We start from the raw sequence: 27271 nt of genomic DNA on the forward strand, positions 1-27271 counted from the left end.
GAATAAATAAATTTTAAAATGTAAAGAATTAAAATGCAATAAAAGCCATTTTACTTCAAACAATCCTTACTTGATACTCTAAAATAAAATTACTTTGTTGTAAGACAGAACCTGAGAATTATGCCTACTAAGTAAGCTAAGCTACTTTCTAAACATCAGGAACTATTTATGTATTAGTTCTGAAAATCTGCCTTAGACTGCAGAGATAGGCATGGAAATTTTTGCTATACAGGGGATAAAGCTAATGTGATCTTTTATTAAATGAAAGAAAATACCTTCTTAAAAAAATTCAAATACAAGGGTGGTTCTGTCCCTGTGATAAAATCTGTATACTTTGAACTCTGGCTCCCAAAACAAGAAAGGGGACAGTGATCCAGAGGAACATTATATGTAGATTTGATTAAATTGGGTGTTAAAGAGCAAGCAGTACCTGCCCAAAAAGGGCGCCCATAGTGATTGACTGTGGCAGTGTAAGCCTGTCAGGAGTTAGAACTCACACTGTAGGTTAAATAGTGGAAGTTTAATACAAAGAATGGTTAACATGATAAAAGAATAACAGTAAGTTCGGAGGGAATGCTATATGGTACACTAGGGCTGAGGAAGGGGACCCACAGTAGGATAAACTTGGAAAGGGTAGAGTAGATGTGGTCAGGCCCACCAGATTACAGAGAAGTTTGCTGGTTTGGCTAGGCTGAAGCTGATGTGTAGTTGCCGGCAAGCATGAGGCCACCCTCCAGAGTTCAGGTGGGGACCAGGAGATTAGCCATCAATTCTTTGCAGCTATAAAACTTAGATGTTCGCTTTCCTAGTTGACTATAAGCTGAGGACTGCTTTCTCTTTGTGGAAGCCACCCACATTCTTCTCATGCCCCCCTCAACTTCAAACCCAGTAATGGGGCATCCTATTCATATTTTGAATCTTTCTGACTTCCCCTTCTGCCACCACTCCTTTCTTTTAAAGGACACATGGGATTAGATTAGGCCCACCTAGATAACCCCTCAATCTTTAAATCCACTGATTATACATCTACAAGATTCTTTGGGCCATGTAAGAAAACATAATTATAGGACTACCAGAAGGTGGCAAGGACCTCCTCAAATTCTGTCTACCACAGAGCTTCATTTTAATCAACTCTTATTAAGAATGCTTTTTAGACCATACTCTTGATTAAATAACTCTTTCAACTAGAAAATTGTGACTATAGACTCTTCAGTATCAACATGTTGGCAATGAAGTTTATGTTTGCTTGCCTGCTTGCTTGAATTCCTAGAGAGATGGATTATGAGGATTTTGAATCAGGGTGCTTATCAGTCTAATTTCCCTGAGATATTATATTAGTACACAAGAGTTAGTAAATATCAATTCTGTTGCCATTACTTTCTCATTCTGCACTCCAGATGCCAACAATTATGGGTAGATGAGGCAAGAACTATATGTGGCCTTTCAAGCCAACATAAGGCAAATTGCTTATTAGCTCTCAAGCTGTGGTGTTACTCAGTAGCATGATTAGTACCTACCAGAAAACTCACCCAAATCTATATATTCCTTTATAAATCAAGACGCATGGTTTAAAGGGTTAAGAGCTACAGAAGATGCATTCAAAAACATCTTGAATTCAATACACAAGACTTCATTCTATCAACATTTAACATCTACATACCAAGGACCTACCCTGACGTGGTCTAGGCCTTTGGGTACTGCAGCGAACAAGACAGATAAGGTCTGTGCTCTCAAGAAGTTTACATTCTAGTGGAGATAGCAAAGAATAAGCAAACAAATATACATAAATAAAATAAAATAAATAGGGAACTTTCAGAAAGTGTTAAGTGTCATGGAGAGAATTTAGCATGGTATGAGAAGGAGATAGTTACTGGGTATATACATTAGTTTGGGTGGTCAGAGAAGAATACTCAGAACCAATGACATTTAAGATGACATCTAATGACAAGAAGCTGGGAAAGCAAAGATCAAGTGAAAGAGCATTCGAACATAAGAAATAGCTGTTATTGAAGTCCTAATTCAGGCAGATACCTGTCATGTTTGAGGAACAGGAAAAAGACCAATGTGGCAAAAGCATGGTGGCCCAAGGTGTATGACAGGGGAGGGAGGTGGGGCAAGAAGGTTGGTTATTAATTTGACATGAGGTAAACAAGGCAGGTAGGGAGCAGATTTATATAAGATGTTATAAGCTAGGAGAGGCAAAGTTTGAATTTTATTCTAAGACTGATGAGAGCCTTTGGGGTGTTTTAACAAGGAAGTGACATGAGTTTATTAATCATTTTAAAAGATTACTCCTAATACTTCAGGGACTGATAGTAAGGAAAATAGAGGCAGGGAAAGTAATTAAGAGAATAATGTAGCAACCTAGGCAAGAAATGAAGGTGGTCTTAGACTAGGGAGGTAGTGTTGGAAATAAAGTGAAAATTAAAGGTATGTTTTGAGAGAAAGACTACAGAACCTACAAGGATTTTATGTAGGGTTGGAAGAAAAAGGAAAGAATCGAGAGTCATTCCTAGGTTTGTGCCTTAAGCAATTCACTGGTACATTGTGTTGATATTGAATGAGATGCAAAAGACTGAGGGAAGAACAGGTCTTGGGAGAAAACCAAAAGTTCTGGTTGGCTGTGTTAACACAGAAGCTTATAGAGATGTCAAATACACAGTAAGATATTTTTCACTCTTGAAATGGGGTACAGGCAATGAGTAAAGGTATAATTTTGAGGATGCAGATAGCAGTGAAAGCTCTGGGATTCATAAGCCCACCCAAGGAGGAAGATAGATCATGAAGGAAAGTGAGGGAGGTAGTAGAGGACAGAGTCCTGAAGTAACCCTGAGAGAAATCAAGCCCAGCAGGCAGAGCCAGCAAAGGCAACTTACATGAAGTGGCTAATGAGAGAGAAAACACAAAGACTGCAATGTTCTAGAATCTAAGAGGAGAAAATGTTCCAAAAAGAGGAGAGCAATTGACTATATGAGAAAATGATGAGAAAGTACTGGTGTCATTGAGCAGAGCAGAACCAGTGGACAGATGGGGTAAAAGGCCAATTGATGAGGAAAGGCTGTCAGAGACCCAGACACCAATGTCCTAAAGATTTGTGATGAAGGGAAGAAGAAAAATGGGTTAGTAACTAAAGAGGATGTGAGGAAGAATTTCTTTTTTGATACTTATGGCCATGATCCAATAGGAAAAAAAGAAACTGATGAATCTCTTTCCCCAACTGTCTACATTCTGCTCTAATGCTAGAGACAAATGTAATCCTCATAAGAGAGTTTAAAACCTAGTGATGTGTGGTAATATAGAACTCTTATTTTCCAAGTCAAAAACCATATTTATTTCTCCAATGGGTAACCATATACTGGCCAATCACCTGAGCAGAAATGAAAGAAAATGTTCAAGTAAAATAGCAGGCAGAGGGAATAAGAACCATACTCAAGTGTATTCAATACCAAACAGAATTGTTTCATAGAATATAAAAATTATAAATGAGGTGCCATGTGAGACCAGTGGAGAGAGAAAATCTGGCATCGATATCAAGCTACTGTGCCAAGCAGATGAATGGTCACTGAACTGGCCTCTGCCCAGTGTAGATGCAGAACTACACGGAAGGGAAAATGCCCTGAACACGCACCTGACTAGTGGAAGAATTACATACCTCCTGCTAGATTATATCGGCTCCTGTGTTTGGAACTCAAAATAAATCTTTACATCCATTTCACCTCTGTTCACACAGAAAGACATAGAGAAAAGAGTAATTACAAACATACCATGCTTTATCTTTTCATATCTCTAAAGATTCAACTAACATGTTAGCAAACAAAGCAGAACACTATACAAATATTCCTACCCCCAGTTTCACTGTTTCATTGTTCTTCTTAATTTAATGCCACCTAAAGGGGGACCCTTGGTCTATAGCTTTTGTAGGGAGGGTATTCATACACATACACATTGGCTTATATACATAATCCTCACACATACCCCATGCCTATAATATATGCATACGTACATATGTTTGTGCATGTATATCTATATATAGAGAGAGATAAAAGCAGAGTCAACATGAATAACACAGATTTCCGGTCATAATAAAGTAAAAGTCAGCATAATAAATTGGAGTGTATGTTGTCCTGTAATAAAGTGTTTTAAAACTTGACTTTCAGTAACAATAGTAAGTGCAACACTGTTTCATTGAAAAAAAATGACTATTTTTAAAATTGTCCTTTTTGATTGGACTCTTACTTGGTTTCACTCCAGAGAAGTTGCAGCTATAGGAATAGACCTTCTTCTACATCAGTAGAGTCACTAATGGATCCTTTATCTGTTCATGGAGGCAGGGTTTGTGTGGTTAAATCCAGGGCCCTCTGGTAGACCTGGCTGAGTTCCCATCTTCCTCTGGTGCATCCTAGTTATGTCTCCACAGACAAGCTAATTAACCACTCTGCACCTCAATTACTTAATCATTTAAGTTTGGTCAGAAAGACTACCCACCTCATAGAGGTTTTCTCAGGATTAAATGAAATAATATGTACATATTATGTTACACAAAACCCACCCACAGTAAGCATTCAGTAACTGTTAATTATTATTTTCTTATTCATTTATTGGTGACTTACTACATTAAAATGTATTTGCATTATTGTTACTGCATTGTTGAGGACTTGCCATGCGAAACATTGTGTTCGGTGCTGGGATACAATGTTGAAGATACAAAATTTGTCTAAAAAGAACCCAAGTACAGATCCTTCACAGGTTCAGAGGCAGATCAAAGCAAAAATCCAGGGGCTCCTCCTTATTATCCCTGCCAGCTGCACATTTGCGTATCTGCCCAACAAATTATTCATAATATGTATATTCTATATGTGCGTGTATGTGTGTGTTACCATGATAATAGGTGTAGGAAAGGCAAACAACAAACACACGTCAACATGTTCTTTATAATTTAACATGCCATGCCCGGTAACCAAACCAAACAAAAAATGGATACATAATGAAATTTTCTTTGTTTGATAAAAAGAAGCCCGTCCCTGATATGTGACAGACAGCAAAACCCACAGCACTCCCGGCGTCGGCGTCTCCCTGCCTTGACTGCAGCTCCACCAGCCCCGCCCGGGGATTCCCATTCTCTGAGTGCTGCCGGCTGCAGTCGGAGCCTCCAGGACTCTCTTTCCAAAAACTTCTATTTTAGTATCATGTTTCCAAGATAGGCCATAAAACAATATTTCCAAATGCATGAATTGACATTCCTTTTTCAAGAGAGTGCTGATACAGTTTTAGTTAATTTCCATTAAGCTGATTAGATGTGCATGATCAGTTGCGTTGTTGTTTTGTACCATGAATGTCCGACGTGGTTCACTGTTGCGGGGAGGTGGCTCTCTGAGACAGAGCCTCTGCCTGATCTGCCACCCCCTTACCCACATTTCCCGGCGGAGATCGAAGCTCAGGGCTGTTGCCAAGGGCCCCAGCTTGCACTGGCCCAGGGCTCTGCCTGGAGCCATGCAGCTCTCTCACCCCTGGTCACTCTCATGGCATCAGTAATACACTGTCTTCTTCTGTCAGTTTTAACTTTTCATGAGTCCACGGCTTCTGCCTCACTAAACGGATTTTAAGGCTCTTGAAGTCAGAGTACTTTTGAGGTGGTCAATAACTTTATTTTATTTAAGTTGTAAGAGTGTTTCCTGTATTTAACCTAAAATGTGGGCCATGATGAATGTCTGTTCTTACTACTCCGTCCCCGCTGTAAAACACAGGTCTCCACTTACAGAACTTAACAAGTAGGTACACGAGCACATTATACTAGTCAGAGAGGAAACAAGGTCTGCTTTAAAAGAATGCGGAGATACACACACGGCTAAAAGCTCAGCTAAGAGCTTTTCAGTGCATAATAATAAAAATGAAAATAGGTACCATTATTTGAGGATCCACTATATACCAGGGATATATGTTTACCTGTTAATTGTAAGCCTCATAAAAATCATTCAATTTGGCATTAATAGCCTCATTTTATAGATGAGGAAACTGAGTCTGAAGCTTAGGAATACTCATATTCTCACAGCTAGCAAATAAGACAGCCAGGTTTTACGTCCAGATCAAGTGAGGTATAAAACCCAATTCTCAGCCATTATACTCTCCCTGCTCCATGCTGGCAAATGCTGTAGACCATAGGCTGTCACCATTGAGCATCGAGTCACCCAAATTCCGAGGCCTTGCTCCTATAGCAGGCAATCACTCCTGTGCTTGTCGGCCATTCTCGGCAGCCACAATGCCCGAGACCCATGACTCCCCTCCCTGGCTGCTAGTTCTAGACATCTGTATCCTTGTTTCCAAACTCCTAAGAGGATCAGCAATAAAACTATGAAAGAATGAGAGGAGCTGCCCTTAGGCCTAACCAGGATACGGGGTACCTGTAAAGAAGCAAACTTCTGCTCTGGGACTTCATCTTCCAAAGATTCTCTCATCTAAAGAGAGCCAGACGAACATTCTCAAAGAAAGCAATGAATTTTTGAGGAGTAATTTGGGGTTATGTCAATTTTTTTTTAAATACTTCCACATTGGATCTACGAGAAATAGCCTTTAACCAACTTTCTTCAGAAAGATTGCAGATTTTTCAGTTAGAGATTAAACCTGTCCAATTTCCAGAACTGCTACTGAAATCATAATAAAGAATTCTTCTTATACAAATTCTCATTTTATATTTGCAGTGCATGTGGCTGATATTTGGAAAAGGGCCTAGAAACCCTACAATTATAATCAAGTTTATAAATTCTGTTCTCACTTAATTATAAATCCTGATTACATTTGCTCTGCCAGATTCCTGCCTAATGTTCCCATTTGATAATGAGCTCCCTAAAAGCTATCCAGTGCACATGATTTCATGCGATGTTCCCCCAGGTGCCAATGTACTCTGACTTGAAAAAAGTACTCTAGTCCATGCATTTGGAAGTGAATTTCCTGACTTCTGTCATTCTCTGCTGTGCTGCAGTGCAGCCCACTAACTGGGTCACAGAAGTAGAAAAGAAGTTCTCCTAAGTAGTAATGAGGATGATTTCTTACACTGCTTTCTTAATGCTAAGAAGCCTTTCCGAGCTGAAAGCGTTTATGTAAACCTGCACTAAGGATGGCAAAATCCAGATATGGATGAGAAAGATATGGGGATCAATATGTAGCCATGCAATTTAACCTCCTTCCTGGCCAACTTGCCTAGAATTAGTGAAGAGAAGAGCCTAGGACACTCCTTCCTACTGAAGATGATAAATACTGTATCTGATGGGTTTCTCCATTTTTGTAGAAAATGTTCTCAAACGCTGTTCTTAGGACATTTTTCTCTGAATGAAGCAGGCCAGACCACATCATTAGACTTCTTCCTAACAAACTCATTGTTATAAAGAAATACAATGTATAGATAAAGTGTAATCTTGTGATAGCCAATTAAACAAAAAAAGGTTTAGATATATTTTATTCTGTAATTTTTATTTATTTGTTTTTTGTTTTTTTGGTTTGTTTGTTTGTTTGAGAGAGAGAGTATGCCTGTGCATGGGGGAGGAGGGGCAGAAGGAGAGGGAGAAAGAGAACTCAAGCAGACTCCGTGCTGAACGTGGAGCCCAACGCAGGGTTTGATGTCACAATGCATGTGATCACGACCTCAGCCAAAATCAAGTATCAGATGCTTAACCGACTGAGCCACCCAGGCACCCCTTATTCTGTAATTTTTAAGAAAAGAAATTTTATTTTCAGATATTTTTCTTAGGTAAATAATTTTCCTGTGTTCTGATTTTGGGTCAGTCCATTTTGAAGTCCATCAAGGAAACTCTAAGAAATAAGGGGACAGGGAGGAGGGTCACCGGATTTTAAATTTGTGGAGTTTTGAGACTGTGGAGGTAAGACAGAAGCCCACCAGGAGCCTCTCCCAGCCCCAAGAGCACTCAAAAGAAGATGAGGCAATGGAAGAAGTAAGATGAAACTCACTAGGATTAAAAGATTGCTCCCCTCTTTCCCTTTCTTCTGCAGTGAAACCATGATGGTTCTCTTCTTCTTCCCTGATACTTTCATTATTACACAGTTCACATTTACATGGAGTAATGTATTCCTTCTCATAAACTTTGCATCAGTGCAAGCCATGAGTGTCTTCATTCTGCTGAAAAATGAAAAACATTGCAAGTGATTTTCACACGTTAACAAGAACTTAGAGAAGAAGATGGGCCAGAATGAATGAAAACTGGAAAGGAGCCCCTCCTGTCACAGGTCAGTCAGCTGACTCTAATAATTGCCAGAGAGGAATGAGGCACACCTCAGAGACTGTTTCTCAAAACAACCACGAGTGTCCAGTCCTGTTCTTTTAACAGGCATCTGGGCTTTTTGCGACTTGTGACACAGCAGTTAGTGCTCTCTACGGCCCAACCCAAGGAAGGAAGGAATCGTAAGAAAAGCTTCTGAGAGAAAAAAAATGCCAGGGTAACGATCATTTACCATTTTACATCCAAACTTTTGTTCTGAAGTGTTTTCATATTCGGACTACCTTGTGGTTTGTTAGGAATGAAGGAAAGAGCACTCAGTAATGGCAGTTAAGATTTCCAAGTACATTTGTATTCAAACGAAGTGACGTTCTCAGAATCTGATTTGTAAACAAAATTCTGAGTGATGCTCTCAAAACAACACTAAGACTATCAAAAGTCTACACTAATGGTATCTCTTGCTATATGTGTCTGTTTTCAAGGTTCATACTGTCTCTCAAGCACATGCATATGAAATACTAATAAATATGTGGTTTTCAGCTCTTTGAGCATCTATGTCTACATTTTATAAGTAGAAGGAGGAGGAATTAATACATCATAACTAGAGAATGATGCAAAAAAATAATTTATATGACTTTCCATGTTTATATATCTTGTACACTAGAAGTACTAAAAGCTATCTCATCCCATCTTCCCCACTGGTTCTAAGTAAATAAGTAGCAGTAATGAACTGTACATTTTTACACAAACTTCACTTCAAAGACATAACAAAAGGAAGTTGTACTTTGAATGTCATAAATGACTATGAACTAAAAGTACAAATGAAGAAACTTCTAGAAAATAGGATCTCTAGATAAAATGGAAGGGGCCCAGTTAAATTTGAATTTGAGATAGACAACAAATCATTTTTCAGTGTATGTCCCAAATATTGCATGGGATATATGTTACTTTTTTTTTTATTATGTTAGTCACATACAGTACATCATTAGTTTTTTGATGTAGTGTTCCTGATTCATTGTCTGCGTATAACACCCAGTGCTCCATGCAATAGGTGCCCTCCTTAATACCCATCACTGGCTAACCCTTCCCCCAGTCCCCCTCTCCTCTGAAACCCTCAGTTTCCCGGAGTCCATAGTCTCTCATGGTTCCTCTCCCCCTCTGATTTCCCCCCCTTCATTTTTCCCTTCCTTCTCCTAATGTCCTCTATACTATTCCTTATGTTCTACATATAAGTGAAACCATATGATAATTGTCTTTCTCTGCTTGACTTATTTCACTTAGCATAAATCCCTTCAGTTCCATCCATGTCAGTGCAAATGGTGGGTATTCATCCTTTCTGATGGCTGAGTCATATTCCATTGTATATATGAACCACATCATCTTTATCCATTCATCTGTTGAAGGACATCTTGGCTCTTTCCACAGTTTGGCTATTGTTGACATTGCTGCTATGAACATTGGGATGCATGTGACCCTTCTTTTCACTACATCTGTATCTTTAGGGTAAATACCCAGTACTGCAATTGCTGGGTCATAGGGTAGCTCTATTTTTAACTTTTTGAGGAACCTCCACACTGTTTTCCAAAGTGGCTGTACCAACTTGCATTCCCACCAACAGTGTAAGAGGGTTCCCCTTTCTCCACATCCTCTCCAACATTTGTTGTTTCCTGCCTTGTCAATTTTTGCCATTCTAACTGGTGTTAAGGTGGTATCTCAGTGTGGTATTGATTTGAATTTTCCTGATGGCTAATGATGTTGAACATTTTTTCATGTGTCTATTAGCCATTCATATGTCTTGTTTGGAGAAGTGTCTGTGCATGTGTTCTGCCCTTTTTTTTACTTGATTATTGGTTTTTTTGGGTGTTGAGTTTGAGAAGTTCTTTATAGATCTTGGATAACAGCCCTTTATCTGTAGTGTCATTTGCAAATATTTTCTCCCATTCTGTGGGTTGCCTCTTTGTTTTGCTGTTTCCTTTGCTGTGCAGAAGCTTTTTATCTTGATGAAGTCCCAAAAGATCATGTTCGTTTTTTGTTTCCCTTGCCTTTGGAGATGTGTCTTGAAAGAAGTTGCTGTGTGGCCAGTGTCGAAGAGGTTACTGCCTATGATCTCCTCTAGGATTTTGATGGATTCCTGTCTCATATTGAGGTCTTTCATCCATTTAGAGTTGATCTTTGTGTATGGTGTAAGAGAATGGTTGAGTTTCATTCTTCTATATATAGATGTCCAATTTTCCCAGCACCACTTATTGAAGAGACTGTCTTTTTTTCCATTGGATATTTTTTCCTGCTTTGTCGAAGATTATTTGACCATAGAGTTGAGGGTCCATATCTGGGCTCTCGATTCTGTTCCATTGATCTATGTGTCTGTTTTTGTGCCAGTACCATGCTGTCTTGATGGTTACAGCTTTGCAAAAGAGCTTGAAGTCCGGAATTGTGATGCCACCAGCTTTGCTGTTCTTTTTCAACATTCCTCTGGCTATTCGGGGTCTTTTCTGGTTCCATACAAATTTTAGGATTATTTGCTACATTTCTTTGAAAAAAGTAAATTTTTCATTGGGTTTTTATGAAATTTAAAGAATCATTGCACATACAGCCCTGACTTTGAACTTTATAATAATTTGGTGATGGTGAATTTAAATAATTAATACTCTTGAGGATTTCAATAAGTACTTGCTAATTAATGAATTAAATGCACATTTGCAGCCTAACATTACTAAATTCATTGGATATACACTGCATTCACACTCGAAATTATCATGTCAAAGTTTTGCCATTTACCTTGAATTTTGTGTTAAAAATCACTTCCTAAATTCTAAGCTCTATAAGCATTAGAATAAAAATCCACATATGAACAGTAGCTATGTTTACTAGAATATTTGAAATATAAATTTCACAGGACCATATATTCTCTCACTTGGCTTGAAATTAACAACCCAGTCCCTGTTTATAAACTGTCAATCTTAAACAAAAAAAAATTTCCTATCTCTTTCATAAAAAATTTAACATCAACCCTGAAGCCTATAAACTGATTTAATTGAAAGATGTTTCTACTTTAAGAAATAAGATGCTCAGTTGATGAAGTTACTAGAAAAAGTAGTGCCCTGGCAGAAGGGTTCACATTTTTACCTGCATCCCATGGTATTGACTACTGTCCCATTAAACAACTCCTGAAACAAAAACAAAAGCTCTAAAAAGAAGTTGAATAAAGAGTTAGAAACCAGGGCACCTGGGTGGCTCAGTCGGTTAAGCGTCTGCCTTCAGCTCAGGTCATGATCCCAGAGTCTGGGAATCAAGCCCCATATCCTGCTTCTCCCTCTGACCCTCCCCCCTCTCATGCTTGCTCCCTCTCTCTCAAATAAATAAATAAAGTCTTTAAAAGAAAATTCTAAAAAATAAAAGAGAAACTATGGTAGTTTGTCTTCAACTCTCTTTACCTCTCTAAAATATTTGTTTTTAAAAAGTAAAATGAAATACCTCAAAAGATGATAACAGAGCAATAAAATTAGTATGAAGTCCAAATTAACAACAACTATGTGGTCATATTAATTAGTATACACTGATTAATGCCACCATCACCAGCACAAATTAACCCCCAAATTTAAGTGGCTTCATACAACCAAGGTTTACTTCTGATTCATCACAGGTCAGTGCAAGTCAGTGAAGGCTTCTGCTCCATATTTTCCTTGGAGGGTCCCAGCAGGGGATTTTCCACTTTGATATTTACAGTGGCAGAAGAGTGGAGAATTTATACCTGTCCAAAAAGGCCTTGGCCCAGAGTGACAAGGTCACTTCCTCTCCAACCTGTTGGCTAGAAAGTCATATGGTTGCATGTAACTGGAGGAGAGCACAGAATGGGAGAGAGCACAAGGATGCTTAGTGAACAATAAATGTCCCTGCTAAGAGGCGACTATCATCAAATAGTCAAGTGTAACTCTCATCATCGCAGCTCTTCTGAAAGATATAAAGTTCGCGGTAACAAAAGCCTGTCCTTGTTTCACAATATACAATCACTGTTCAATTCCCCCCCAGTCAGTCAAGATAAAAAGTGAATGAGCTTATGGTTCAAGAAATTTAATTATTTTCTTCTAACCAGCTATAGTTGAGCTTGTCAGCCATGTTGATATTGAGTAATTGCCTATATATCTTGTCTTTCCTCACAATTTGATTTCTTTTCATAATGAAAGCTCAAGGAATTTGTTGTTTCCTTTAGTACAGATGTTCCTCATTTGATGTTATAAATGTGCTACTGAAAAGTTGTGTGTAAATCAGATTTTTATAAATCGAATCACATTCCCATTAACTTTATCTTTGCTTCTGCTTCACAGTAGCTCCGGACAATTTATCTTTAAATTAGTCTCAGTTTTATAGAGAAGAGTGACAGGTCAGAGGGTATTTCCCAATAGGCTGGGATAAGAATAGACCTTCCATCACCGGGATATGGACTAGTTCTTCACACTGACATGTTATCGGAGTCTATTGAGGGGGAAGGTGCCAGTTTTTGAAAACAAAAACCAAAAAGAAAAGGAAAGACTGTTAGAGAAACAGGCATGAGGGGAAGGAATTTCCTTCCATTTTAAGAGTATATCACCCAATAAATATTACTTACTCCAAGTGCAAGTGACTTTTCTGTATTGCAACATGCTAGTACAAAGCATTGAAATCTTTTTCATCAGATATAATGAGGCCTAGAGTCCTACTCAAACAAATTAGCAACCTATTTCATGGACTCACTTGATGAAAAAGAAAATTTCACATTGAAATCAAGAAAAGGAAGGAAGTGTCAAAAAGAAGTGGGCAAGGTATTTTATAATTTGTCCGGATATATGTTCCTGCACTAATTTTATTAACTAAACCCTGAAAAAAAATTAAATGATACTTTTTACTGAAAACTGAACAGTACAACTCTCTTATCTTTTCTTTCTTTGCCTTTTCTCCTCAAATGATTTGCTACAGTCTCTGGCAGCTTGGAGAATAGTCAGTACAGCATGAAAGAGCTTTCTTTATCTGTTATGTTATTCTGAGTTGTTTTTTCCTTATAGCTCAACTTTATTCCAATGGTCATTCACTGATCCATAGCAATCACAGACTCATAAAACTTAGGGTACAGAAGGACCTTAAAAAAAACCACTAATCCTCTTTTGTGCATTGTGAGCCATATCCCACAAAACTAAGAGGAAATATGAGTGAAAAATAAAAAGACAGAGGATGAGTAAGGCAAAGCACAAATGCCTTTGTGGGAAGAGGGAAGAGCTAAGAAAGATAGTGAATAAATGAAATAGGAATTGGGATTAGTAAGTCTCTGTTTTGCTTTACCAGTCACATTATTGTTCCATGTACTTCCCACATCTATATTAATCACAGAATGTTATGACACAGCCCTCTCTCCAGGTACATGTGCATTAACTATGCTACTGTTCTCCCGTGGGACAAATTGCTATTTGATACATGTTAAATGTAACGCAGATGCTTGAGAATGGGAGTGTCTTGTCAGGATCAACACCCAGTTTTAGAAATTGCTGTACATGTTAAAAGAGAGATTAAAAAACTGAGATATCTTTACAAATTAGGGAAAATCAGGCATTAAATTACCAAGGATTAAATTGTTTGGTTAAGACCAGAAATCAGGGCACCTGGGTGGCTCAGTTGGTTAAGCGACTGCCTTCGGCTCAGGTCATGATCCTGGAGTCCCTGGATCGAGTCCCGCATCGGGCTCCCTGCTCGGCAGGGAGCCTGCTTCTGCCTCTGACCCTCCCCCCTCTCATGTGCTCTCTTTCTCTCATTCTCTCTGTCTCAAATAAATAAATAAAATATTTAAAAAAAAAAAAAAAAAGACCAGAAATCAGAGAACAGTTTTAGAAACGAAGTAGAGGGGATAACTTGTCAAAGAATGAGAAACTCAGGGTGTCCCTTAGGGCCTAAGAAGTTCCCTGACACTCAGGACAATGCCTTGAGAGCCCCTGGATTTGTACTTTGCTATTTTATTTAAGGTATATAAAACAAAACACACTGTGTGGGAGTATAAACACAGATAACAAATGCACATTAAACATTGAGAAAGGGGACAGTAAAGATAAAAAAGCAAGCAATCCACTCAATTAGTTAATCCGAAAGGGACCTCCCTGAGTCCTACAGTTGTGGGAAGACTCAGGAATCCTGGTGGCTTCTGATGGCTGAACTGAGCAGATCTGCAGAGCTGTTTGCTGCAATAATGACTACAGATCCCGTATAGAATAGACTGCCAGGAACTTCATCAGGTAGTAAAATGATCAGGGGCTCTAAAGACTTAAGGGAACAAGAGGACCTGAGACAGAACAGAGGAGGTGTCTGTTACATCCTCTTACGAACCACTCAATCAATTAGGGGCATATTGAAAATATAGATCCCAACTTACTCCTAAACAGTCTCATTCAGAGTTGGGGAGAGCCTGGGAACTTGCATACTTAACAAGGTTTGTGACTATGATGAGGTGATCCATAGAGTATACTTTGAGAAGCACAGCTTTGAGGAAAGTGGCATGAAAACAGCTTCTCACTACATTCTAACAGAAGAGATGTAAGGCCAGAACATAACAAGGGAAAGCAACAAAGCCATGTCTGCACGTAGACCCGATCCAGATATTTGTAAAGAACCAGACTTCCAAACACATTTGCCAGATCTTATAGATGTCTTCAAGCTCATGCAATATTATAATCATGTAACTATCAAAATGAACTAGGTAAAGGTATGAAGGGCTTTGAACTTTCCTAACAGTTACATCAAATCTGTTATGACATATCCGTAGAAATCACCTAAATTAGGTGAGAATATCACTTTGTATATAGAAATCATTCACACAAATGGGTTCTAAAAATGCTCACATTCTTACAGCTTCAAATATATGCTGCCCTAGTTTGAATCTGTTGAAAAACATGTCTTTGTGCAAGTGATATAAATAGCCTCAGGAAACATAATGCTCTATGTGCTAAGGTGTGCAAAATATTTTTCTAACTCTATCTCATCCAGTTGTGGGACCTCAAATTCATGCATCTTCTTTCCCCATCAAGGAAATCTTCATAATATTTCTGAAAGTCATTAAATCCTTTCCATCTTCAACATGATGTCGGGTTCCTTCTGCTCCAACAGTCCCAGCAAGCATCAGGACAAGAGAACAGGGCAACTTCTCAGTGTTCCTCCTGCCGCTCATGCCAGTACCACGAGGCACAGAAGCTGGCCCACTGATGTGGAAAGAATCACTTCTTCCTCAGCCCTCAAATGACCTTGTGCCAAATGTTGATGCACAGGGCAAAATGTCTTCGCCAAATACAGTGTGAAAGCCACTGCTTCTGCCCCTTGCATTTCCACACTCCCTCGGACTCAGACCAGGAAACATGGGAGTTGGCCAGAAAACTAACCTTGAAAAACACTCCCCTCTCTTCCAAACATCCCATCCCAGAGCAAAGATTACCTTTCTCTGTCTTCCTTTGCTATCCTTCTTATGTTACCCACATACTCATACAGTTTTTACATGGGATTCTGGAGTCTCCTGCATCAGATCTCCAAAGCTACTTGTGAAATAGGCAAACTCCCAGGTGCCACTCCAAGCTGCTGGCTCAGAATCTCTGGGCTGGATCAAGGAATTTGGCTTATGAAAAAGTATCCCAGGTAATTATTATGCACACTAAACTTTATGGTCCTTTAGAATTGTATAATTAGCTCACTCTACCAAAGGGTTTTATTTCACTTGGAAGCTTTAGATTAAATGAGCAATTAATGTCTCCTTAAAATTTGAGACTTAGATAAAATTGCAGCAGTCTCCCTGAACCATTTAGTCTCAGATAGGGTTGGCCAGAAAGGATCTAGAAATTTGAAAATTTATTTGTACTTGTAGAAAAACACTATTTTATAATTATTATTTGCTCTGATGTTGTTTCTGTCATATTTGCTTAGAAAAAGTGGTAAAAAAGAAAAATCTGAAACCCTCTTTTAGAATATTACAAGAGACATGGCATTGGATTGCATTGAAAGTTTGTCTACTTTATTTCTTAGAGTAAAACCACACACCACAGTTAACAGTATATTACCAAGGATTTAGCTAATAAAAGAAAGAAAGCTGCTGTTGAAAAAAAGATGGCATCTTCCAATTAGTCAACAGCATGGATACTGTCTGAGACTGAGGTGGATGTTTATGCCTAAAACCTCTTAGAAAACATGAGTGCTATTGTTCTAGCTCAAGAGAGGTGTGGTAGCATTGTTTGATATATAATAAAGCTTCCCCAGAGCTCTAGCAACATAAAATCTAAAGCTCCCATGGGACCACATCAGATAGAATTTAGGAAAATTGAATAAGGTGAACTCTCTTTAGAAAAAAGCAGCATTTCATATTGACACATTAGAAGGATACTTAGCCTTACATGGATGGCATCCATGGCTGATGGACCCCATGTGAACCAGGGCATTGCAGTGGAGGTTCTGGGGCAGGGGAAGGTAGAAAATCTCAGTTTCAGGTAGGTATCCAAGGTATGGAACAAGAAAGTTCCAGGTTCAGGGGCACCTGCCTAGCTCAGTCAGTAGAGCATGCACCTCTTGATCTCAGGGTTGTGAGTTTGAGCCCCATGTTGGGTATAGAGATTACTTTAAAATAATTGATTTTTTTTTTTTAAGTTCTAGGTTCAGTTCCTTGACACAGAAATAAAGTTCATAGAAAGAACTAAATAAAGGGGAACCAGGATGAGGTCCCAACTCCAAATGGAATGAGAAGCCTAAGCAGACAGTCTGTCATATGGTAAGGGGTGAGTAAATAGAAAGATCTATTTTCAGAAGGGAACAAGGAACAGTGGCATAGAAGCAATTGCCTTCTTCTAGGATCCCCCAACTAATGAAGATGGAGTTTCTAATATGAAGCCAAACATTGTTGTTTCTTTCTGGCACAGGGATTACACACAGCTATGCCTGTAGGGAGTGAGTGTTTCATTTTCGATGCTTTGGGCTTGTTAGTAGGTACGTAGATGGTAAATTAATATCTGCTGGAAGATCACTAAAATAGTTCTGAACCAAGAGCAAACTTTTATCCCCAGTCTAAAGAGAAGGCCAGGAGAAGGAAAAGGGGCTCAAGTGATTAAGTGACTCTCCTCTATGACTGAAGCAAGTAAGAATGCATGCCCCATTGGTATGCTTAGCCATCAATAGGAAAGCTCCCCAAAGTAATACATTATTTGAAATTGGAAATAACTTACTGGTGAGAATAAAATTTCCAACACCAGGAAGATTTCAAAGAAAATTTTTTAAAAAGAGAAAAGATAAGGAAAACTGGAGAAATATTTCCTTGTGTGTTGCGATATTGAGAATTGGGTGAAAGGTTTGTCAATGTTTACATAACACTGTCCAAAAGAGATTGAGTAGCTAATTAACATAATATTTTTATCATGAGAACAGTGTTAAGACACACGAAAATATTTTGTAACCTAGAAATCAACAGGTTTTTTAACTATCTTTCGCATTGCACAGACTTGTGACAGAGCAAGGCCTTTCATGGATTTCTCAAAATGGCTACTCCCTTAAAATACAACCTCTGGTTATTAAAGTCTTTTCCCCAGGCGTCTTTGTACTTCAGATGTAGCTAACATTTCTTATGTATTCTTCAAACGCCAGGGATTCAGGTAAGGATTTTTATATACATTATTTCATGTAATATTCTAGGCAGTGTGCTTTATTATGTATTCTTTTATATTCTGTTCAGTAATAAGTCATACTCTATATTACAAATTAATGAATTGTCATGATGCTTTATAAGACCAATCTGTTGAATTTAAAAAGTGAATCCACTCCGATCTAATTACTCCCTGAAAACTTGTGGATTCTATCCTGCAGGGAAATGAACTCTTAAGTACAACAATCTCTCAAAACCACCCAAGCCAACCCACCAATGATATCCATACCTTTCCTATATTTACCTCTTACAAAATGCATCATTCAAAATAAAAGCCCAATTTGTATCAGAATAACTTAAAGTCTATCCTTGAAACATAAAAAAAAAAAAAAAACCCACTCATCATTCTTTAAAATGGTTCAAAGTTTATTTCTTTTCCAGATAATTCTCTATGGATTGTATGTTTCCTTTCATCGTCCTTTAACTGAGGAAGCAGTGTTGAGTAGTTCCCTGAACCCAGCAGAGAAAAGTCTTCATCTTGCCTTTATTATCCTTTACTTGCCTTTCCCACCAAGACACTATTTTGGGAGAAACGTAACAACCAGAGGTAATGCACAGTAGAGGGACACGATAGGATAATGGAAAGAGAAATGTTGTCTATACATCTCCAGCAGAGAAAGACAGAACATATTAATAAAGCAACCATAGAACACTTTCAATTTCTTCAAATGAAAGAACTGCAAGAAAAAAAATGTGATTTAACGAAAAATCTTTTAATAAATACCAGCACTGGATTATTAAGATGGCAGATAAGAGCACTTAATAAAACATGTGTCAAGCAAAATCCAGGCCAGGATCATTTGAGACAAAATAGTCTTATTATCATACAATCTATAAAAGATTAATGAAACCTTTAATGCAAAGCATTAATGGAGCTGGCTGCATCCTGACCTTACCTAGACTTTTTTAGGACTTTAGCAGTTTTAAGTAGGAAGAATAGCTATATTCAAGAAGATTTCTTTTCCTTCTAAAATTTGTTCACATTTAAGAAAATGCAGATATATGGGCTTTTCCCTTAACATATAGTGCTGTTATCATTCATATATAATTGTCCATAAAACTCCTTGAAAAGTCTATTAATCTCTTCAGTATCCATGAACTTAATACCATAATTGTTCTTAACTGTAGCTATAGTAGAAGAACTGCTTGCCTGTTTTCTTGCTAATAACCCACTGGTTTTATGGCTGAATTGAAATAAAGCCAGTTCTTCTAGCAATAAAGGTGAGGGTGACCCAGATGAATTAGATAATTGCCTTCACAGCCTATTGATCTTCTATTTGAGGTCTTTTAGGTCTGAGTATTTTCTCTTTACTAATAAAGCTTCACATTTTTTTCAGTTGCTGAGAGATGTAGCTGGAGTCTAAAGAATATTAGGGGAAAAAATTGAGGGCAGAATAATATTAAAACATGCCTGGGTTCAAAAGTTCTTTCAGTTTCTGACATCAAGATGGCATTTTCTATTACAGAACATGGGACATATAGCTTAACAACAAGTAACTCATTCGTTCACACAGGTGGATCGTTACCATGTGTTATTCTCTATGTTAGACCTGCAGATTGAAGAAAGAAATCTGTCCTGGAAGAAACTCAGAGTTTGGTGAGAAGAAAGACACATGTATAGATAATTAAATATCAATCATACAATAGAAGAATGCACAGGTTATTATGAGAGTAGAGATGAGAAAAATCCAGCCTAGCCTGAAGGAAAGGAGTAGAGAAATGCAGATACGCTTTGCAACCTGAAGAGCAGTCTCAAGATTTTCTGCTACAAAAAGTGAAAATCCATTAAGGTTCCTTGCCTCTTTGCACAGGAGAAAGGACACCTCAGTCATTGAAACTAGAACAATTATCAAGATATTAGTTATTGAAACAAATGTGCAGTTAAAGTGGGCATTTTAAGGGAATTAGAGAGCTAGTGTGGTACGAACAATAGGAAAGAGGGTAGAACTTTAAAATTTCATGACAAAATTGCAGAAGAATAATTGGAATTGGAATCACACAGATCATTCTAGAAAATGCAGTAGACAGTGTTATTACAACAAATCTGACCTTCTGCCAGTCAGACCACTTTCCCTGAGATCTACAATTTGCATTTTGTTCTGACCTTGATGTCCTTCTTACTGGAATTCCTTCCCCTTTTCTTTCTCCAACAATCTACTTCCTGTATGAGATATTATGATTTATAATAATACAAACTTGGTCTTCCTCTCGGATTCTGACACAGAGCTCCTAAATCCCTTGAAATCTCCTAAGTGATGAGAACTATAAAGGTGTCTTTTGTTATGTTAATGAGGTGACTTTTGGACCACTCCAAAGGAGAGGGCTGGTTGTCAGAAGAGCCAACCATGGGATTAGCACCTCCCCTGGGATGGGAAAGGGGCTTGAGATTAAGTTCAATCACCAAAGGCCAATGATTTCATCAATCCTGCTTATGTAATGAGACTTCCATAAACACCCAAAAGGATGGGAATCAGAGAGCTACTGGGTTGGTGAACACATGGAGATTTGGGAAGAGTAGCACGCTCTGAGGGCATGGAAGTTTCACACCCTTTCCCACAAACTGCCCTCTGCATCTCTCCCATCGACCAATTGCTGCCTATATCCTTTTATAATAAACCAGTGATCTAGTAAGATGTTTCTTGAGCTCTGTGAGCCATTCTAATAAATTAATTGAAACCAAGAAGAGAGTCATGAAAACCTCTGATTTAAAGCCAGTCTGTCAGAAGTCCAGGTAACAACGTAGACTTGCAATTGGCATCCTGTGTTAGACGAAGGTCGTTGGAACCTCTAATCTATCACTGGTCAGTTGGAGAACCTGGGCTTGCAACAGATATCTGAAGTGTGTGTTTGGGAAGGGAGGATAGGGGTAGTTTGTAGGACTGAGCCCTTAACATGTGCACTCTGATGCCATCTCCAGGTAGGTAGTATCAGAATTGACCTGAGTTATAGGACACCCAGCTGGTATCTGAGAATTACTTAGTGCCATGGAGATATTCCACACACATTGGAAATTTGGTGCAGAACCCTTTTACTGTACTTGTTGATGACCCAGCCCTAGACTTACTCTTTTATTCTGTTTGGGCTGCAATCACTGAATACCATAGACTGGGCAGCTTATAATCAACAGAATTTGATTTCTCACAATGTTGATAGCGCTAGAGGCTGGAAAGTCCAAGAAAGCTTGCAGGGGGATTTAGTGTTTGGTGAGAACTCTCTTCCTGGTTCACAGCCAGCCATCTTCTCAGTTATGTCCTCACATGGCACAAGGGGTAAGGGAGCAACTGGGATCTCTTTTATAAGGCTCTGCCCTTATGATGTAATCACTTCCCAAAAGCCTCACCCCCAAAGATTATCACATTGGGGATTAGGTTTCAACATAATACCTGGGGTGGGTGGTACACAAACATTCAGTCTATAACGCTTACCTTTCCCACAAAGGCTGAAGACTGTTCCAATCACCACTGATCTTTCTCTAGATCTGTCCATACCACCCCTCAAGTTCTAAAATCTTGAATCACAAGATTTTAGAACTGGGCCAGGGGGTCATCACATGCAGCCTCCTCGTTTTACCTATTAGACTTAGAAAACCCAGTGAGTTTCAACGACTTACCCAATCCCATGAAAACCTCCTTTAAGGATATATGTAATGTGTTCATTCCTTTGTGACAGGCTTACAGGGAACTAACTTAAACTGAAAAATGTATTTCTCTTAGTATGATTTCATGTATAAGCACACAGAACAAGGAAGTATTGTGGAGTTCACAGGATCTGCTTAAAAACTCAAAAATCACACCATATATATACTTGTACACTCCATAATATCTGCCTGCAGTTTAGGACTTTTCCACCCTCTCTCCAAAAAATAATTCCCAAGTTAACAAAAACTTTATTTTCTACTTTTGTAATCGACAATGCCTGGTACAAGTAAATGCCTAATAAATTAACAATTTTATTCAATCTGGCTTTTAACAGACTAACATGTAGCCAGAAGCCTCAATGTATATTTACGCTTACATCCCCTTTACCTATTCAGGTGGTTTGTTTATTTAAATACATGAGCACTCACTTTTCTGAAATTAGGAAAAAAGAATTTCTGTAGAGGTAGTCTGATTTAATGACGGAATTTAGATTAGAAATTGCTGCTTTGTGATGGTAATAGTATTGTCCTCTGCTCTGTTCTAGTTTTGTAATTTACTCTTTGAGCCTGTTGCTATCAAGTTCATTCTACCTGTCCGCACTTGGGCCACACTGCATCCACCACATCTGAGCATCAACCTATTAAAAGGAAAAGAAGAGCAAAAGGAGCAGGTAACAAGGTCCACCTTGTGTCCTCGCCCTACTTAGCAACTTCTGTTAGAGCTCTATGAAAAGAGTGTTACTCACAGAATCTGAAGATACTCTTCTCAAAAAAGAGTCTGAGGGGCCCACATCATGAGCATCACCGCTTTGGAGTTTCTCTGGTGAAATGTGGTCCAAAATGGAGGAAACAGACATGCCTGTCAGAAACGTTAGGAGACAGCACACTGGGTGCAAACCACATTATTAATCCTGGTGGAGGCTGAGTGCCCGTCATTAAGTCGATGACGCGCACACTCCAGCAGCTTCACCGGCAGAGGATGCCGGTGAGTAGATCTGGGTCACAAAGGGAAGAATTTGTCAGATGTGTGTGGTGACACATTCTGAGGAATTTGCAAAAAATAAGTGAAATTTTGAGGGGGTTTAGAAGGTATGGCAGGTAAGAGTAGGAGTCAGGAAAATATGACTTTCTAATGTTAGTGTGACAAAATTGTACCAACCCCATGTCCCCTGCCAGTAACATCTAGAAGACAATGTGGTCTTATAAAATGCTTAGTACATAAAAGAAATTTAATCAAAGGTAATTTGTTGAAAGTATTTATTATTGAACAAATATTTATTGAGAATCTAAAACGTGTCAGACACTGTTCTAGGCACTTGGGATCATCCTTTCATCTATAAACAAATGTCTCACTACATTATGAAGGCAAGCTCCATGAGAGCAAAGACCATATCTGCTTTGTTCCATGTTGCATCCCCAGCAAACTTCATGCTATCTGGAGCATGTTGGGTATTCAAAATATATTTGTTGAATAAATAAAACTAATTCTAAATTGTCTTACCTCAGATGGTGTTGCTATATTCCATTAACATGTGAGTTTTCTCATGCCTTCTCAGATAACTTCTACTCTTATTACCATAGAAGGACTCAGATAGAATAATAAGATAACCAACCCCTCTTTTTTTGTTCTTTACCAGCTAATTCCCATTCTACATGCAATTTTTAGGAAAAATGGAGGGTTTTTTATATTGGATTTCCTGTCTGCATTCCTAAGTTGTACAAAAGGGGTTAAACAAAAATTTTCACACACCACGAGGTTGGTGGATCACAGACATATTCGTTTCACAAGACATTTTATGTAACACACAGTGTCACTGAGTCACACCCTACACAAATCAGTTAGGTTAAACACGGGTTAAGAGACCTCAGCCATCAGTGGAACAAAGAGGTTCCTCCACCAAAGAAACCATTTGGCTCTGTTATCATAAGCCGCTAGCTAATTAGCAACTAAAATTGTACCATGTTCCATTTCCTTCTAAGTTTTTTAGCTAAAAGAAAGAGAACCACATCAAAAGAGCTGGTTGCCCTCGGGTAGTTCACTCTGGGTGCTGAGCAAGTTAGCATTCCTTGGCGATAGGCAACAAAGTATCCACCAGTGGCACCAAGGACTGTTAAACCCTTCAAGGAAAAAAAGAAATTCAACCACTTCTTCTGATGAGAATAACCCTGAAGGAACTAATAATAGAAATGGAGTAAAATATACTACTGATGTCAAGAAATCGATGTAATTTAGATCTTCTTTAAAGAGGAATATTAATAAAATATACCCTGAGATCACAGGGTATATTTTTTATTACTTTGCAAAGATAAAATTTCATTAACGGGAACATAAAAAACTATAACAACATGTCAACGAATATGGATGTAATCAAATTAACTGAGATTATTTCACTATAGTGATAAGTCAGACACAGAACCTTACTAACCTTCATTTTATTATTTACCCTACATTCTTTATGTACAAAGTCAAAAGTTGTTATTCTCACAATATTTCAGAAAAAGGTCATTAATATTAATAATTGTTTTATCGAATTCGGCTGAAAAAAAATATGTGTTGAGCTTCCTACTCTCTGCAAAGAACAGGGCAAGGTAGTACAGAAGCTTCGAGAAAGAGGAAACAGTCCTTTCGCTCCAGGAGTTTGCCACCTCAATGGGGGAAATGATCCGTGTGGGAAACCTCATTTAAAATGGGGTCAGAAGCCCTGAAAGGGGAGCTCTCACACAAGTACCACTCATTGCAGCCTGCATAATCAGCCAGAAGAAGGAAGATAATTATTCTGACAAAGGAATTTTCATGTAGGAATTTATCTCCTGCCTTGAAGAAAAAGAAGGAAGATCCTTCCCTGCCCCAGTAACAACACGCTAACCACCACTTGCAGCCAGTGAGAAATCACTGCTACCTTGAACTCTTCTTCTTCTCTAATAAGATTTTGTTCAGAGCAACCCTCCCCAATTTCTTCCTAAAACCTAATAAAAATTGGCCCTTGCCTTGTCTCTTTGGACTTGGCCATGGTTCACCATAGCTTGCTTGTCCTGAATTGCAACTCCTCTGCTATTCCCAAATGAACCCATTTTTTTTACTTAAATAGAATTATTATTTGTTCTGTTTAAAGTTAGCATTGTAAACCACAAAAATAATTGCTAAGCAATATCATAAAAAAGAGTACAGATTGCCATAGAAATGTTTTAAAGATTGAGGGAGTACATACAACTAACAAGATTAGGAAAAAGTTTGAATTAAGTGGTGGTGTTTGAGGAAGATCTTGAAGTGGCGATAAAATTTTTGTATTCATAGCTGAGAAATGTTCTATGTAGGACCACTTCAACAAACATGGTTTGGAAGTTAAGATCAAGTGAAAGAATATATGTGAACATGCTCTGATGCATGCATTGCTCTTAGGAAGTTTGGATTTTACATGCATTGCTTTTGTAAAACACTCCAGTCTCCGAGAACTACGTAGCACATTATCTATTTTTAACCTTACAATATTCAGGAATTACATGCAATCCGAAATTCACATCTCCATCTTACAGCTAGATATAGGAGACACAGCCAAACTGAAATTCAGAGAGGACATGAAATTTACCAAAGGCCATCATGCTAATGAGTGCACAATCCAGATTCGAAATCCTTATCACTGCCTCTTTACCTAAGTAAGCATGTGTGTGAACCATGATTCTTTGTCTCTTCCTAAAATTTTAGTTGTCACAGAGTAAAAAATGTGGACAGATAAGATAAAGTCATCTCTTATCTTTGCCATGAAAACATTAAGGAAATGCTTTTCCATTTCCATAGTATTGATTTTGTCTTTGTCTATGATGTGAAAGATTAGTTTTATTTTTAAGAGAACAAAAGTTTCAAAAAAGCAATTCAATTATCATGAGGAAGATTATTTTATCATCTATAAAAACGTAATTAAAAGTACATTTTTCTCAGGGTTGCTTTGTGGGTTAAATGAAGTAATGAGTATGAAAGATCTAGCACAAATCAATGCTCAATTAGTATATTTCTTCTCTATCTGAATATAGAGTCTTAAAAATCAAGTTTCTGTAACACATTCCTTATACAGTTTACATCATGTTATATCTACTAATAGATAACACTTTGGATGGACCTAAATAAAATTTATTACTGTGTACTCAGCTGCAGTGAAAATTCTTAAGATTTCTAAAATACATCAAGGAAATACTCCATTCACTTAAATAAAGACCAAAAACTTTAAAAGTTATTCAGATCATTATTTAGTAAATATCTGAGTCAAAGCATTTCTGATAATTTTATGGTGAAATAAACCCTGCCTATAGGGCTTAATTTTTGAGTCAACACTGACAAAATGTTTGCTTTCCTTTGAAAAAGTTGGGGAAAACTTAAAAACCAGTCAATTAATTAACCAAATAGCAGATTAAATTAATCATTTTATTAAGCTGTCAAAGAAAAAAATGTAAATCTTGTATTAGTAAGGAAAAACTATGTGAAGGGGACTCTTGCAATAACACAAGGAAGGGAGTTATTGCAATAAGGAGAAGGCTCGAACCACAAGATCTGCAAATGTCTTCCATGAAAGCAGAATGGGAAGTGATTTCTTTCACAGGGAGAAGTAAAACAACCCAGTGGAAAGAGCTGAGTGTGGGGGAATGGAGTGAGCAGGTGTTGTGATGAGACAGTTGAGAAGGAAATATTTTTCTCCGCGGTCATCAGATGCTCAAGAGGGGCCATTAGGGGAGGGTCACTCCATTTTCCAGTGCTTGCTTAAGCTCAAACATAGGCAATAGTTCTAAGGCCTGGGGAAGTGAGAGGAGCTTGACTAAAGTTTGGTCAAGTCAAGTCAACAGGCATTTTATCCATATAGGTTAGTGAAGATAAAGAATCCAGCTAATCATTTATAAGACAACAAGTGGGAATTTGGAGGGTCTGTGTCTGGCCTTGTCATAGGTAATAATTTGTTCAAAGCAGAAGGCAAGCAAATAAAACTAAACAAAGAAAACAAAACAAAAACAAAAACAAAAAAACACCAAACATTCATGAAAGAAACAATTCCCAGAACACAAAAGGGTGAGATTTGTTAACCATTACTGTTTTCCAAAAGCACAGCGCTCTGGTAAAATTCAACACTGTATGTGCTCGTGGACTCAGTGGGTCAGGCATCCAGGGAACATATGTCTGTGCTCCGTAACCTCAGAGGCCTAGGGAAAGATTCAAAGCCTAGATGTGGCCTGATGGCTAGGGACTAGAATCATCTTAGAATTTGTTTACTGAGCCCACCTGGTGCCTGGGCTGGTGACTGGGAGGCCAGGACTGCCAACTAGAGTGACTGTGTGGTCTTTCCAGGTAGTTGGTTTCCTCACAGAATGACAACCTCAAAGTACTCAGACTTCTCACACGGTGGCTCAGGGCCCCAAGCACCAGAGTTCAGGTGAATACACCAGAAGCTGCAATAGCTTTTATGACCCAGCCTCAGAAGTCCCTGAGTGTCACCTCTGTAGCCCTCTTCTGGCCACGGTGAAGCAAATTAGCCACTTCTTCATAAAGGAATGGCAAGGTCACATCATAGAATAGCACATGAGAGGACATTTTATCGCTACTATCTTGGAAAATGCAATCTGTCACTATCTTCAAATCTGTATCTACAAATATCACAGAAATATTTATAGGTAAAATATGCAAGAAATTAGCATTTTAGGTGAGTATTGGGAAATAGAGACCATTATAAAATGCAATGCCTT

The sequence above is a fragment of the Mirounga leonina genome, unplaced genomic scaffold, assembly GCF_011800145.1.
Source record: "Mirounga leonina isolate KUSES-001 unplaced genomic scaffold, KU_Mleo_1.0 Mir_53, whole genome shotgun sequence".
Classification (NCBI taxonomy): domain Eukaryota; kingdom Metazoa; phylum Chordata; class Mammalia; order Carnivora; family Phocidae; genus Mirounga; species Mirounga leonina.